The sequence below is a fragment of the Bombus affinis genome, chromosome 7, assembly GCF_024516045.1.
Source record: "Bombus affinis isolate iyBomAffi1 chromosome 7, iyBomAffi1.2, whole genome shotgun sequence".
Taxonomy (NCBI): domain Eukaryota; kingdom Metazoa; phylum Arthropoda; class Insecta; order Hymenoptera; family Apidae; genus Bombus; species Bombus affinis.
Genome location: NC_066350.1, coordinates 8,737,150 through 8,752,858, shown reverse-complemented (window position 1 = coordinate 8,752,858; position 15,709 = coordinate 8,737,150). Strand labels below are relative to the sequence as shown.

The window sequence follows — 15,709 nt, the reverse complement described above, 5'->3', positions numbered from 1 at the left end:
CAACGTAGAGAAGGGGAAGGAGAGACCACCGCGACCGCGTTCCACGCTCTCTCACTCTCCTCGCTGTCCTTTGGGCGTGGGTAAATACTTAAACGAGCGCCCCAAGTGTCTACCTATCATCGCTAATAAACCTACGCGTTATTGCCCTCGTGGTTCGTTTTCCTCTCGTTCTCTCCGCTCTTCGTTCTTATTCCTTCATATGAAGCCCCTTTCGCGGGTTGTTACTCTTCTCCTTCCTTGACTTTGACTTTCAGTTGCCTCCAATTTCTCGAAATAAACGACGCGAAACTCGCGCCGGTATAAATCACCGGCAAACGAGTGGGAAGGATGTTTCTTTCGAAATCGTATCTCGTTTGTAGGTTTATGATCGCTGCAGAGGCCAATTAAAGTGACGTCTTCATTCAGCCTTAATTACCAACTTCTCCGGCCAAGCTAAAACGGCTAGCTTGTCGTAAGATTATCGCTTTTCGTTCATATAGTTTTACCTACCATTATCGAAGAACGAGTTGGTACAATTTTACGTATGTTTTTAGAACTAGAATTGACTATGAGTGTCAGTCGCGCATTATATAGAGGTAAGAAAAAGTTGTTTGGAAGGAATGTTGAGTCTGATCGTTTGTTTCCGATAAATTCATTTCGTTCAAAATTCTGTACAAATTATGTTTAATTATATATAAATTTCAATATATGTATATATTATTATATGTAATTATACGTATATTATAATTAACCTCCTAACGCATTAGGTCAATTATTATTTATCGCTGTTCATTATTTTCTATGATATATTTATGCGTTATTATCCTACACTGTATGAATTATTCAGTGGGCTTTTCTATTACAAAATAAAATGACTGATGCTTCTATGATTTAGCTCTCGCTGGGTGAATGTTAAATTATATGTAAATTATTACAAATCACTCGGCATATTGACCGAAAATTTCACTATGTGTATATAAGATATTATTATCATCGCGCGATCCTGGCGACCGTGTCGTCATACAATGAAAGCTAACGAGCACTTCTTTCTAGCTCTACACAGTACGTCTCGTGTTAACTGCGGCAATTGAAGATCGTCCAGAAGTCCTTCTTTAATATATTGTAATATAATCTCATACTGATAGAAAAATCTCTATATGTAAACACTATACCCAGCCGTTCAGACACAATATGTACGTATGACTCTTACAGGAAATCTCTTCTTAAGATAGCGCCCGTGCAGACGATAAGACCGACTCATTGACGACTCGAGTACCTCTCCCTCTCGTAACGAGATACAGTTTCGCGTGGAAAAAGGGTGTTCTCGAATCTTATGGTAAAAGGATCTCGCGTAGGTTGTCGTGGAAAAGTGAAAAATCGGCAGAGCGCGGAAGTGTCGCCGCGAGGGTTGGCAAGGATGTAAGGGGCGCGTTCCCACGACCGAAATCGTCGTTTATCACGCTAGAACAGACGATGCGCTCAGTTTTCGTGCTCGCCGTTGGATGGCGTCCCTTCTATCGTCTTGCAACCATCGATAGAAGGTGGTATTACGACACCCATGCCATTCGTGCCATTTTTCTTTCGAAACCAAAACTAGATCAATACCAAAGCAATTTAATAGCTCTTCTTAACTTATTATCCCAATAAAACGAAGTAATTTCCCCTGGAACTGTTCTAAACTGCATTTCCCGCGAATCCCACTTCGATTGCCTAAGTTTTGTTATCGATCACTGGAAACCAGTAGTTCTTTTTAGTAGTCGTCGTTAAATTATCGGCCAGATATTTATGTGCAGTACAAATAAGGAATAGAAATCAACTTGGCTTTGATTAATGCACGTTGAGCCGCATTATCGCCCCATCTCGTCCCCGAAAGACCGCGTCGCGGAGGGTCTCCGTTTTCCCACGGTTCACCGGACTCTGGCGAACGCGCTGCCACGGAATTCCAGGTCGAGACCAACCAGGAACTGCGCCGCATACTGGAGAACGTGGCGCAGCTGAATAAAGTAAGGAGATGCGCTCCGCTCGCTGGCTTACTTCGACATTTTAATTTTTTACGCGCCGCGGTTAGATCGATGTATGCTCCGAGTCACAGGCACAGTCAAAAGCGAGTACACATCTTACAAAAATGTGCATCTCTTTATTGAATCTTGCCTACAGATTTACGGATCACGGATGGGTCTTTTTCCTTAATTTGTATTTTTATTTGTTTTATATCCCGCGTTTTATATGCCTTTAAGGTATACAGGTATCTACTTTTGAGAGATCGCGCATTTTATTTGTTACCGACTTATTAAACTGTCGCACAAAAAGAAAACGTCGATCTTTGAAAGTTCATCTATAAAGATAAAGTTAAGAGGGCGACAGGACCTGTTGAAACGGAGCGTGCATTATCGAAGCTAAACCGGTTTCCGATTCCATTAATATGCTCATTACGAGCAATACTCAGAGCGAAGGAATTCGTCGGACGGCATTCCATCTCGATTTTATGAATTTCTGATCTCAATGCGATTCCAATGCTGGCTTCGATCACATGGGTGGAAGATACTACTTCGTGGCATTAGCCCAGATTCTTCAACGGGACATAGTGCCAGCAGAATCACAGTATGATTTGTGGTCGAGCGTATCGAAACGATCGAATCGTGGATCGATCGGTTACGAACTTAACGGAGCATCGTTTCTAGACTGCGAATTTTTATGAAAATTCAGGATTAAAAAGAAAAAGGACTAGGAGAAAAATTTGTTTTTCATATCAAGCGTTATAAATATATTTTGGATATTTTGTTTGTCTACGTCATGCGTATTCTATGGATTTTTATATCTTTAAATTTTCTAAATGGCGTACAGATCCGCGATCTGATCCCTTCAAGCCTGCTCAACGAGCGAATAACGTTGATGAAAACGAATATTCAGACGGGGTATTTGTAAAGGGCACGGAAATGATCCAAGTAAAAAAGCCCAGCACGAAATTCTATGCATCGTCGTACACTTCAATCTCTTATTCAGCGGAACCGACCTTCTCAATTTCCCTCGTTTAACGTAGCCAGGCTATAGAAGTTCGTCATTTCGAGGGAGGGAAACTCGAAGCAGTCGATACGATCAATCCATTTGTAACGACTGTGGCCGAGTATAGCCTGGACTCAAATACAAGATACGTAGTAAGATAACGTAACGAGTTCAAATCGTTTCAGATCGTATTCTCTTATTGCTAATCAATTTTCTGCGTTTAAGAATAGTACGAGACAATCGTTGACGGACAAAAGAAAGTTTTTAAGATAAGAAGAATAAAAAGGCGACATAATTTTACGAAATGGACGACTGTTACCGATATGTCAAAAAAGCTTTAATACAAAAGTTTGAGAAAAGTCTGAGACTGACATTCGGATCGTATCGATTAGAGAAATTTCTTTTATCAGTCACTGTGCAGGGCTTCCCCGCGTTTATAAAGACACGCAACAAGACTCGATCGTACCAGCACATCAGATTTAAAATTCAGACCGTAACGGTATGATACGTGGTTCATTATAAATTTTTTGCAAATGATCAAAAGCTCAGAAACTGGTGTGTATTTGAAAAGCAGGAAGCGCGCCGTAGGCGAGGCAGATCGAGCTTAGTCGATCGGTGGAAAGAGAGAAAGAAAACAAGTAGGGTCGGCTTCTACGTTCTGGCCGTAATATTACGTTGCCGATAGAAGTGACGGAAGCCGCGGGGGTTGCTCGAGCGGCGGGGGGTTCCAGATGGTAGCGTAAGTCTGTGCGGAGGAGCGGCAATAGGTGAGCGTAGACGAGTGGCCAGAGTGGGGATGGGTGCGAGGGTGGAGGGCGGAGCCCATCCTTTCCTTACTGCGCACTTTCTTACCCCTCCGCTGGTTGGCATTCAACCCTCGGCACAGTCGGCATCCGTGGGTACACAGTTCGCTCGTACAAAAAGGTGGTGGCGCGTGCTGCTTTCCTTCAGTATCTCTCGTTCGTTGCTACACGGTGTAACATCGCCCCGTCCCTCGCTGTAAGGGGAGGTCGTTGTCATCGTTGTCATCGTCCTCTCTTGGGATGCACGGCTACGTGTGTTAGACAGTGCGTTTTAATCGTGTGTACAACTGTGTCTCTGGCGCCACGAGAGCAGCGTGACTTGACGTGCGTGCACGCGATCCAGCGATCATCGTCGTCACGAACGTGCGTCGACCCTTTGGTTTACGTCCACCACGAGGTCGTCCGACGCGTCGCCACCAACGGGATATCGGGACAGCGACCCGCGCCGTGTCTCCGTCCTTGATCTACGAGTACATAGTAAGAAAGAATTCTTCTTTCAATCTGCTCTTCTTATTTCGTCTCTCTATCGCGTCTCTTCGACTAAGCTACGTTATTTAGTACGGATGTAGGTAATATCCGTTTTGTTTTCTATGATACGAAGAAGAAGATAGCGTTGTGATTGTTTGGAAATGTTTCGATAAATACCAGGAATCTTTTGGAGCCGTGCATCTCGAAGGAGAGAACGGAAGCATGTTTCGGTGGAAGGCGGCGTGGCAGTGTTGTGATTCGTGTGGAGCGCCAACCAGCGGTGCTGCTCGCATCCACTACCTTGCTGCCCCGCCTAAACTCCGGCGAAACTAATTTCGCAAGCGAGCTCATTATTTATGATTTTTCATTCTCGAAATTATAATCTCTCGTATTTAACATACGAGAAATTGTTTCTCTATGAGCTATCCATGAATCATCGATAGTCGTCCCGCACTCTACGCTATATTTTACATTCCTCGAATATAGTAGGTTTGCGTTCGAGCGGCAGGCTTAAGTATCGAAACGTGCGGTCGGTATCGACCGCGCCGGATCATTATTCGATAACCCTCCTCTGCGATTCGCGGAATCGTTCAAACGGCAATGCGTTCGCCGCGCCGAGCCACGGAACCGCGCCGATCCCTGGGTGTATTTATTAATGCGTATTGTTTGGAGGGCGTACTGTATGTACGTGATCGCGTACGCGGTCCACGATGGAGTGACAAAGACGGAGATACGATGGTAGAGGGAAAATGGAGAGAGAGAAAGAAGCTTCTCTGTTTTGCGGACGCGTCGAAAGGCACGAGCTTCGAGGTTCGAGGGATGAGGATGGAGCGGGGATCTGGGATCCGAGTCAGGGGGATCGGGACGAGAATGTCGCCGACGGGTGAGGACGAGGGTGAAGGGGGTCAATGTACGCGCGTCGAGGAATCACTCGTACTCGAAACTCGAACCAGAACGAGAACGGGACCGAAAGGACAGCGGTAAACCGCTACGCTTCATCTAACGATTCTCGCGGTGTCTCGGTGACGCGCGATGCATCGACTCAGCTTCCAGATAATTTGATATTAGCAGTTCTCTCTATCCTTCTGTTCTCTCTCTTTCTCTGGACCTACGTTTTTTCCACCACCACCACCACCACCACCACCACGATATCCGTCGATACCAAGCACGGATCAGCGTCACAATGTTCTTTACCCCTCTTTCTAGCGTTGAGCTTTTCCGAGAAAATAACTGGCATGCGTAATTAACTGTATGCATCGTGTTCTTCTCCTATCTATACGCGCAATCAGGAATTCGCTCGATAATTGCGACTTCGATTAATCGCGATGCTCCTTGTCATCGAGTTTATTTTCGTCGAATGGGTGGCTAGTCGATGCTACGACGACGACGATACTGTCTGTCATCGTCTTCATCGAGATATTTGCATGGATAGACATCTCTGGCCTTCCAACGAAGATGTGTACGTATTTGCGCGTATAAACTGCTTTGATCGGCGCTACAGTCGATCTCTAAATGTTACTGGCTCCTTTCGTCCTTCGCGCGCTATCGATTTTCGATCGCTCTAATTAGTGTTTGACCTTTCGATGGTATTCGTGCCATTTTCCTCGAGTGTCCTCTCTCCGTTACGAATATCGATCGAGCCGCCATGGGAAACAAGAAGGATTAAGTCGTGAATCGGTCGGTTGGCAGTGGCACAAAAGAAATCCACGGAAACACTGAAATCGTTTCGAATCTGCGTCTGAATAGCCGATTTCCTAGAAAGATTAAACCATTGTTCCATTAAACGATACCCGATTACACGATGTCCGCCGATCGAAAGAAGAGAAGCTTGAATTCCTGTAGAAGGTACGCGTTCGTTCCGACCAATTCGTTCTTTATCGTCGGTTACTTTCACGTCGAACCGCGTTTATTAGATAAACATGACAAGATATACAAAGTATGGAAGCTAGTAGTCGAAACAGTCTTGTACATGATACTGGAGGGAAATATATGTACATCGGGAGTGTGTAACGAGCGTACGAAGCATATCGGTCGAGCGCACTAAATCACGGCTGATTTCTCGAACGAGCGTAGATTATGCGCGGCGGTGCTCCATTTAGACGCGCATATATCGCGCCTGTTTCTTCGAACGCGCGGCAAGTTTGCGTACGTGCACCAAGTACCGAACAAGCTTGCATGCTTTGCTTCCTTGTATCGGAACAAAACACGACCGACGAAGAGAGGGATGTCTATTAATACGCTGTGGAAAGGAACAGAATCGTCTTCGGCGCAGTTCTCGCGATAGGAACTCGTTACGTCTACGTGCTGCCGCCTTTTGCAGGACACGCGTCTACATTTCGCCAAAATTATGTGTTTTCATTTTATATATTTTGATTGGCCAGTTAATCTTTGAGATCTTTGGTCGACAAATAACAATCGTTTCTTAACTTTTAAATGCTACAGTATCTACGCGTCAAAACACTGATACAACTATCGGGTAATATATCGATAATAAACTAAATCGGACATAAGTACCTATTAGGACAGCTATCTGTTGCATTTATTGGAAAACTGATAAATTTTATATTACAAGGTATGTGTGAATCGAATAGCGGATCTATAATACAATAACTGGATAATAAAAACAATGGAAAGTATTCGATTCGTACTAAATATAGTCGAGTGACTAAATACAAGCAATGTAAGATAGGAAACTATAGTTGTCAAACTATCATTGTAAACAACGCATTTATCTCACTGTTTACCAAAAACGTTCGCATCGATCGTACAATTGCTACTAACAACGAGACAAATTTTCCATCTATTTTCAAATATGTATATCGTTCGAATGTTACTTATACTCGAATCTGGGCAATTTCTCTCAAATAACTTATATAGATCGACGTAAATATCCCATTGATTCAAGTATGTAATTCTAATTTAATCAAAAATATATATCAAATCATTCGATAAGTAACATCGCGCTTATACTATACGTAACTTTAAATACCTTACAAAAGTTTACCGTATTAATTAATTAATAATATATTTCCTATTGCATCGAGGACATCTTCATCTTTACGCAAGTTTTCTAATTCTTTCCTTATTTAATTTAAAATTTAACGTGCACATTAAGCGTAACGGATGGCATTGATCTGATATCTTTTTTCCCACGCGTTTTTCATTTTTCTTGTCAGAATGTTGCATTTCTCATTAATTGCAACGTTACCATATAAGACCAATTATCGTTAGTCAAGTTCTTTACCGATTAATTCTTCGTTTATTGCTTCTTCATCGGTGATCTGACCCATATTAATCGAAGGGTAAATTATATGCTACAACAATCTCGCGTAAAGGGAGGTTGTCATCTATTTTCGGTGAATTTTGAGGCAGACGAGTTAGACGGATAATTTCGATAGTCAGCGGTATACGTGACAGTAAACGAACGTTCGGCAAGATTTGAGGGCCGTGGGATAGGCAGAAACGCGGCGATGCTTCGGTTCGCGTACGCGGAACGACAATTCCAATTATCTGTGCGCGTGCCTGTGTCGTGCCGGTATGTATACTCGGTAATAGCCTTCGCGATCTCGCGTGCTTGCCTGCCGAGACTCTGTATTCGTCTCGTTCAATGGAACATTTCGTATGCCCGATAATTCTGTATTGATCTCATAAACAATCTCTCTCGGTTTCGGCATGCATCCGGGTTTCGCTTCCACGAACAATCAATCTCGTCAGTGGCATATCCGCCGATCCGCGCCTTCCTAATCAGATCTCCCTTGATATTCAATACGGGAGCATTCTTATGTTGCGCGGGGAAAAAAGTTTACAAAATTATACATTTCCTTAGGTTTTGTTTCTATAAAAAATAAGTTACATCGTATTTACATTTGCAAGGATTAAGAGCGATCTAGCTGAGACTTTAATTTGTCTTTGTTAACTTTCTATTGCAGAATAGAATCGATTATGGAAGTTTGTAGTTTAGAGATGTTCAGGTTAACGGAGCAAGAGTCATTACGATTATCAATTCAAACGTAGTATGTTAAAAAGCTAGATAAAAGTTCTGGTATCGTCTACTCTGTTCGTTATTTCGTTTTATATTTCCTGTTGCCAAAAAGTGATTTTATAATACATGTTGCACAAAGTCATAAATTTGTTCTCTAATTTGCTATTATTCATCCTTTTCAATGAAAGTTGCTCAATTATCGCGTTTCACGTGCTACTGTTTTTCGCCCCCCGAGAGGCGTGCCTCGATAAGATTGACAATTCTTGTAAACTAGTAGACTGAATTAGTAGACATCGAAATTGCGCGTTATCGTTTTTCATGGGAAATCTACCGCGATTATTACGAAAATATCTACGCTGCTTAAATGACACTTATTCGATATCGCAACTCGATAACCTTGTACTTTGCTATTATATTTCGAAAGCGAATTGCGTTAATAGGAACAAGTATTTGACAAGATTCAGGTTTTCGTAGATAAAGATCGTAGTTGGAGATGTTTTCGCAAACGACCGAGACAAATTTCACTCGATTTCAACAATAGCTGTTTAATGCGTTGCTCGTTGCATTTCCGCTGTTGTCAATACATATGTGCATTTTCTGTGGTCACTGGATTTTAAAAACATTTCATTATCCGGATATTGTTTCGCAGCGTCACCTTGACACGCGTCGATACAACAACGCGATCCAGTCGATACCGCGTTACGTAAGCTCGACGTTACAATTCCTTAATCCTTCCCTATTGACGCGAGCACGTGGCAGATTTCGATACGCGTAGAAATCTTTTGCACTTCGTCATCGTAATATTCCATACACACGGACCTGAAGTGTTATCGGATTCACGTACGAGCTGTTCCCTTTAACAAACATGGAGGAAAATGAGGCGTAACGAGAGAAAGGGGATGTTGATATCAGGTGCTCAACGGAGCGTGCGCTCGAAATATATTTTTTTCCTCGGTGCAACGTTTTTAAATAATTGGAACGAATTGTCGGATAATGAGGGGAAATGATGCTCGTTAAAATACTCGAACAACCACAGAAAAGAATTATGAGGAAAAAGTTCTGCGGCGAGCATTCTCTTCTGATATCCTGTTATTCGAGAATTAAAAAGTAGCTAGTAAAACTTGTTAATCCGTTCGGTCACGAAACTGTCCGCTTAATTGTCTGGCATTCTTGAAACGTTTCTTCGTTCGACGCCACGATAGAGGACGTTTAAACGAGGATAAATAAGGAATTTCAGGGAACGAAATCTCTTCGGCGTAAACAGCTTTTTTCCTTTGCAAACATCGTTTAACAGGGTCTGCAGGTGCAAACGAGCCCACCGCTAACACGGTGTACGTAATCGCGTTTAGAAAACGTATTCTAGGCGAACAATTGGGTTACAGAACGCGTTGGAGAGCGTTCGCGTTGGCTAGGCATGTGGCAATGTTTTGGTCGGCATCGATCGACCAGCCCTTACACTGCGGCGTAGTATCATACTTCCTTGCTTCTCCCGCCCGGTGCTCTCCCACCACCCGCATAATCCACCCACGCCCTGGTTCACTCAGCCACCCTTACACGCCAGTGATTCTCAATCGAATCGTCTCCACTACCTGATCGAATCTATGCTCTATTTACCAACACAATGGGGCACTTTTCCATTATCGAATAATTTCTCCGTTGATAACCGAGACAATATTCAACGATACGCAAGTAATCTTGTGAAATTCGAATTAAAATATAAATTGACATTTTTCTGAACGTCCGAAGAAACCACGTATCGCTACTTTCTAGAAACTGTAGATTTCAAACACGATAGAGATGGTACCGCGAGACGTGGTCGTTGGTCGACTTATTTCGGGTTTCTAGATGTAACCTGTTTTCGCTAACGACTGGCGGCTGTAACCGCGTTAAAGGCAATCGGCGAGACGCAACAGAGAGCCTCGGCTAGCCTGGAATTTGCATCGCGGTCGCCGGTACCGGGACCGTATAAATTGCAATTAATTTATTCGTCTGTCTCGTCCGGCGAGGATCGTGCGCGCGCCACGCACTTAAGGAACGCGACGACGCGACGTTCGAATTCTTCCCGCAACGGAGCACTGCTGTCAGCAGGCCGAAATTCGCCGAAACGCAACGGGCGTCGACGAACGCGGCCGACCGCCTCCGAGCCACCTCGAGCCTGCGACTTTGTACGTTTCAGTGGTTCTCACATGGATTTGTGTGGTGCGCTGTGGCGGTGGAACGTTCGGATGCGTCGCACCACTCCACACTGCTACCACGGCCGGGGGAGTTCATTGAACGAGCGAGCCGGCGCGCGGAGTGGACGCGGCAAGGAATGGCGCGTTCCACGGTTCACGGTCCGCGCGCGGATGCTCGAATTGACAATGCACCAGGATATCGTGTATCGCCTACGAACCGCCTGGAAACTTTGAAATAACGACGCCGCGAGCATCCACCACGACCTCCTCCGTTCCGACGAGTATCGAAAATTACTCGACCTCGTTACGTTTTCCCGTACAAGGACGACGTGCCGCAGGTATCGATCCTTTGACCGGGCCGTTGGCTACATTCGAAGGATTTCTTCTCTCGTTTACCTCGTCGATCGTTTTATCTCGATTTTACGTCGACTTTTACCTCGACTTTTCCCTCCATTTTTACCTCCATTTTTACCTCGTTGTATCGCGACGATGATTTTTGAGAATCCTACGTGTGTACGATATGGAGTTTTTAATAGAAAATGCAGGTAGTGGTTACGATATTATAGTCGTAGGTGGCGAAGTATACTTCAGAGTTTTCTAGTCCAAGTTGGTCGATACGAACTCGCGTCGGAGGGCATTGGAAGCCGAAGATTCGACGAGATAATGGACGCTGGGCGGGTGAGGAATTCAACGAAGGGAGCTGTTCGGGACGGGAGAACGCGCGTGCGTTCCTCTTTGCACGCGCACCTTCGTACAGCGCGTAATTTTATTTACACAATGATAGAGGTACTGGTTGTGTTTGTCGCCACTCCAGGCTGGCATTACCTATATCTCATTACGTTCGGCTTTATCGCCTGTGGCACTCTAGCTTTCAAAACAACCGGCACTGAGACCGAATCGTAATAAAAGAATCTCTGCCGCGTTCCACAAGGCAAAAAGCGTAGTCGTCGTAGTCCGATTACGTGACTATTTGCGTTTTCTAAATCTAATGAGAATGCTGCTTTTCATCAGTTTCGTACGACGAATTTTAGTATGACCTACAAAAGGGACGAGAAGAAGCAGCTTAGTACAACGTAAACCGTAAACGTAAGCGCGGCCCATCGTTACTATGTAAATTTATTCAGGGGAAGGAGAAAAAGTAGCTGGAAAACAGGTCGCGTACACCGCTTGCTACAAAATGTCGCGAATTTTGCTCTCGAAATTCTCGATTCTTTGCTCTTCTTCTTGGTATCGTGTGTTTAAACATATACGAAAGACCATGACGTGTCCATATTTGTCGATTTTATTATTTTCGTGGCCCTTGGTGGCTGAGCTTCGAAAATATACCCAGTTTTCTAAAGATAGATCACGAACCTCTGTCAAATCTTGTATCTGCGTGTTTAATATCAGGACAATCGACAATTTTGGAATGTTCAATAAGATGTAAAACTGCGTTCTTAATCTCACAAATACAGGCACAACTTTAATAACATAGTTATTTAGTTATTAAATTTTAAGATTGGTTATCGTGTTCTTCCTCTCTATGGTCTTCATATGCGGTCGTTTTATGAAAGCGGAGGAGGAATGTGACGCGGCGAGAAAAACGCGCGGTATGGAAGAAAGCGAGGGACCGCGTGCGACTCGGTGGAAATCGAGAAATGAAGCAAATAGAGGACGAGGAACGCAGTCTGCGCAACGACTGCGTTCCAAGATAGAACGGAGTGTCGCGTACGAATGTAAAGTCTGCGAGAGAAGCGGAGCCAGACAAAACGAGACAAGTTGGAAAAAAAGATTCGCAAGACCTATGGACACGCGGCTAGAGCGTGCCGCGATGGATCGAGGAACGAGGTGACGTGATTGTCTTTGTTGTTCGCTCATGGACCTCTGTAGCTATTGACGCGACACCAGCCAGAAACCCATGAATGTAGTGCGTATGTAGCTTCTCAAGTACCATTACTCGGTGCGGCGTCGTCGTTTGCTACGATCCTCGCCAGCGATTGGTCAAAGGTTCGACTCGTTAAATCGAAGAAGAAGGGGCTGCGGAGTCGATATACGAGATTCTTCTCGTGGAATGGCAGGACCGGAGAGAGGAGTCGAACGAGCATTAAGGCTGGTTCAGACACGGCCGGTAGTTCAGCCAAGTAGCAGGTAAAGCCGAATTTACACTGTTCGTATTGGAGGATCATTGCGGATGAAACGAGGGAAGCAAGGTATTACGACGAATCATCCGCAGTGATCATCCAGAATGAAACAGTGTAAATTCGACTTTACCTGCTACTTGACCGAACTACCGACCGTGTTTGAACGAACCTTTAGCGACGAAGAACGAGTATCGACCATCTTTTCTCTCCCATTCAGTCGGTCCGCAACACTGTAGGTACGCGAATAACCAACCACGCATCGAGCGTGTTCGAAAAAGACAATAGAGAAGCTCGATGCGACGTAGTGTACCGCTTCGAAGGAAAGAAAGACACCGTGGCCTGCGTCTAATTCCACAGTGACCCTTTCTTTCTCTCGCACGCATCGCTCCCTCTTCTTCCTATTCTTTTTCTTTTTCTTCCTGTCCTCCATCTCCTTCTCTTCCTGCCGTTTCCTTTCGCGGCTACGATTCGGTATAAGAGCTACCGTGTTTTCAGTGCGTTGAACCGATACCCTAGGCGACTTCTATTTTTACGGAACACCGACCGTTGGAATTCACAGCTTTAAATTCTCGCAGCGCTGTGGCACGTGGATGACATACTAAATCATAGAATTCTATCGAAATCTTCTACGATTCTATCAAATTTCCACGGTGCCACGTAACACGGTTCTACGTAAAATACCTGTGACATCCTAAATCTAGGAAATATTACATATGAAAAAAGGCAGCCAAAATATCTGTAAGTTAGCGAAATCTCTGGCGCGAACTTCACGAAAACGCGTCACCATTATACGATGCCTAGTCTCGGTAGACTTCCGTTTGAAGCGCGTGACAGGTGATACGCGAAAGTGAGCGACGAGGAGAGAGAATTAGAACAAGCGCCGAGCGTGAGAGAGGGAAAGATAAACGTGGTCGGATGGTCGGTGTCGACGGACCGGCAAACGCGAACACAAACACTTCATAGTAGAACGTAGCGGCGTGGTGAATGAAGCCTGCGGCCTACTGCCCCCTCCTTTTCTCTCCGTACTTCTCCTGTGTTTCGCGTCGACCGTACTTCACCATGTTTCCCCACTCCGTCCCTTGCCGCCTCGTTCACCAGTCGATTGCTTCCCCCTTCCCCTTCAACCCCCTACTTCTCCCCACTATCTGGCCGCCGTGTGTGTGCGCTACTATCCTCCCCACTCCAGTGCATCGCTGCGACCAACAATGTACCCATCTTCCTCGTTCTTCGTTTCACTTGATGCACCGACTACACGCGGCACGCACGCACCGTGGCACAGGGGCGCGGGAAGACCGCGTCGCGACGCATAAAACGGACGGACGACGGATCAAAAGCGCGGCAGATCGTCCGTTTCCGGTACGGCTAATCTGACTGAAATGTTTTTCCAACCGATGACGCGTAATCGCTATCCGAGCGAAGAGCACTCGGTAATCGGTCTTTAAAGCGAATCATCCGTGAGCTCATGGATTTTTTCATGTCGACATTCGTTTGTTCGTTCGACATACACGGAAAAATTCAGACTGCCTATCTCTTTGTATGTTTAGTTTTTCGTTCGTTTTTATTATCCCTGTATTTTTCCCGGGGATTTTTAGTTATACAAAAACGAACAATCTCGTTTAGCAGCGGTACAAACACGCAGCGTAATGTTGCTTTATGAAAAGCTTATAGTTTTAATACTTATAACTGTACTCTCTGTTAACAGTACTCGCTGAACGTGCTCAGTGTTTATAGTTACTTCTAAAAATATTCGGACAATAAATATTTGGATTGATTTATTTATGTTTTTTGTTAGTTTGGTATATTTTTATCAAGCAACTTTAACTATAGAGTAAATAGAACGATTCGCGTTTCACGATGTACTCCTAGTGACTGACTTGTCTGTTTGTGTCACGCCATCCCCGTCGTATTTGATCAAGAAAGATCTCCGTCGTTAACGGACCACGCTACGATTGTTCCAATAATCCCTACGAAAAAAGAGACATAACAACAGTCGTGGAAACTTTTCTGGACATGTTGAATTAATCCACTTACCGGTTAACGTTCAAGTTTGATGTTTAACCATTACAGCGATCTCGAATCCCGAGAACGTTTCATCGTTCCCAGTGAAATATATTCTTCGATTAGCGCGATACGTATCACGGATACGGATAAATAGCGGTACGAGCACGTGTCGAAGCGACGAATCGACATGTGACGGACTACGTCGGCTTTATTTGCATCCCGCGTGGATATTTTAGCTCCCGTCGCGCTATCTCGTCTGTCAGCCAACAAGAGGAAGGCTAGAAGCATTTCGGATGGAATACGCTGCGAAGAGTGGTCATCCGTTATTGTATTTTTCTCGACCGAAAGACGGGATTTCCTATGAGAAATTATATTTGTGAGCAAGCTCCAGTTTCCCTAAAAATTTCATAAACTTCGATAAAATTGAAGTACGTATTTATTACACTGTCATCTTTCTAATTTTTTCGATGGATTTCTATCGAGTATTTATTATTCCAATACATTTTTCCTCCATGAAACGACATGTAAGTCAATTTATTTATGTTTCTTAATAATATTGCATTACAATGTTAAATAGGGCGTTTCACCACCTAGGTATTTTCCTTTGACAACCGAATAAAAGCGTGATTAAAAAGCATCCCCGCAGGCTGCTCCGTGGGACAAGCGTTTCTACATTATGACGAGTTTCGTGATTATGCATACATCTTGGTCGGCGACCCCTTTTACAGATATACGAGTCGTGCGAGTTTGTTCCAGCTCTTCGTTGCGTTGGTTCGTTTCCCGAAGGACCGAAGCCCTCTGCTTTTTCCCACGCGCTCGGGTGTTGTAGAACGATCGATAATAGAGAACAACGTAGAACGTGTTTAAAGCATGTACAATCCAGTTGTTTTCTAGGTCTCTACGCTGCACGGAAGTGCTTGTAAAAGACAGGTATCTCGCTAGTTCTTCTTCTCACTCCCCTTTTTTTTTTACGTTGCAGTGCGTTTCGACGCCGGAACAAACTTCATTCCGACTTTTTTTCAATGCCCTGAAAAGTCTCTTACCTATTCTCCGTGGTACACAGAGAAGGAGCATAATCGCTTCTTTTTCCCTACAGTTTAGCCGAACTGTTCCTCCGCGTTTTAAAATTTACTTTGTTCTGAGAATAGTCACGCGATCTAGTTTCCCTGCCTTTTTAAA

At 44.4% G+C, this 15,709-nt stretch overlaps 1 protein-coding gene and 1 long non-coding RNA gene across 5 annotated transcripts in view; one reads left to right on the top strand and one right to left on the bottom strand.

Annotated features, from left to right (window-relative positions):
* Positions 1 to 15,709, top strand: part of LOC126918872 (insulin-like peptide receptor) — a 116,846-nt gene that overhangs the window by 14,083 nt on the left and 87,054 nt on the right. The window contains exon 1 of one of the 4 annotated variants that reach the window (XM_050727329.1): positions 2,784 to 4,262. The exons of the other annotated variants lie outside the window; for them this stretch is intronic. The gene's annotated coding sequence lies outside the window, so the exon portion shown is untranslated. Of the gene's footprint in view, positions 1 to 2,783; positions 4,263 to 15,709 lie in introns of those variants that run through there. 4 annotated transcript variants of the gene reach the window in all.
* Positions 14,120 to 15,709, bottom strand: part of LOC126918926 (uncharacterized) — a 136,800-nt gene continuing 135,210 nt past the window's right edge. The window contains exons 5-6 of the long non-coding RNA XR_007711464.1: positions 14,561 to 14,888; positions 14,120 to 14,493 (exon numbers count right to left, since the gene is read on the bottom strand). This is a non-coding gene — a long non-coding RNA (uncharacterized LOC126918926). The remainder of the gene's footprint in view (positions 14,494 to 14,560; positions 14,889 to 15,709) is intronic.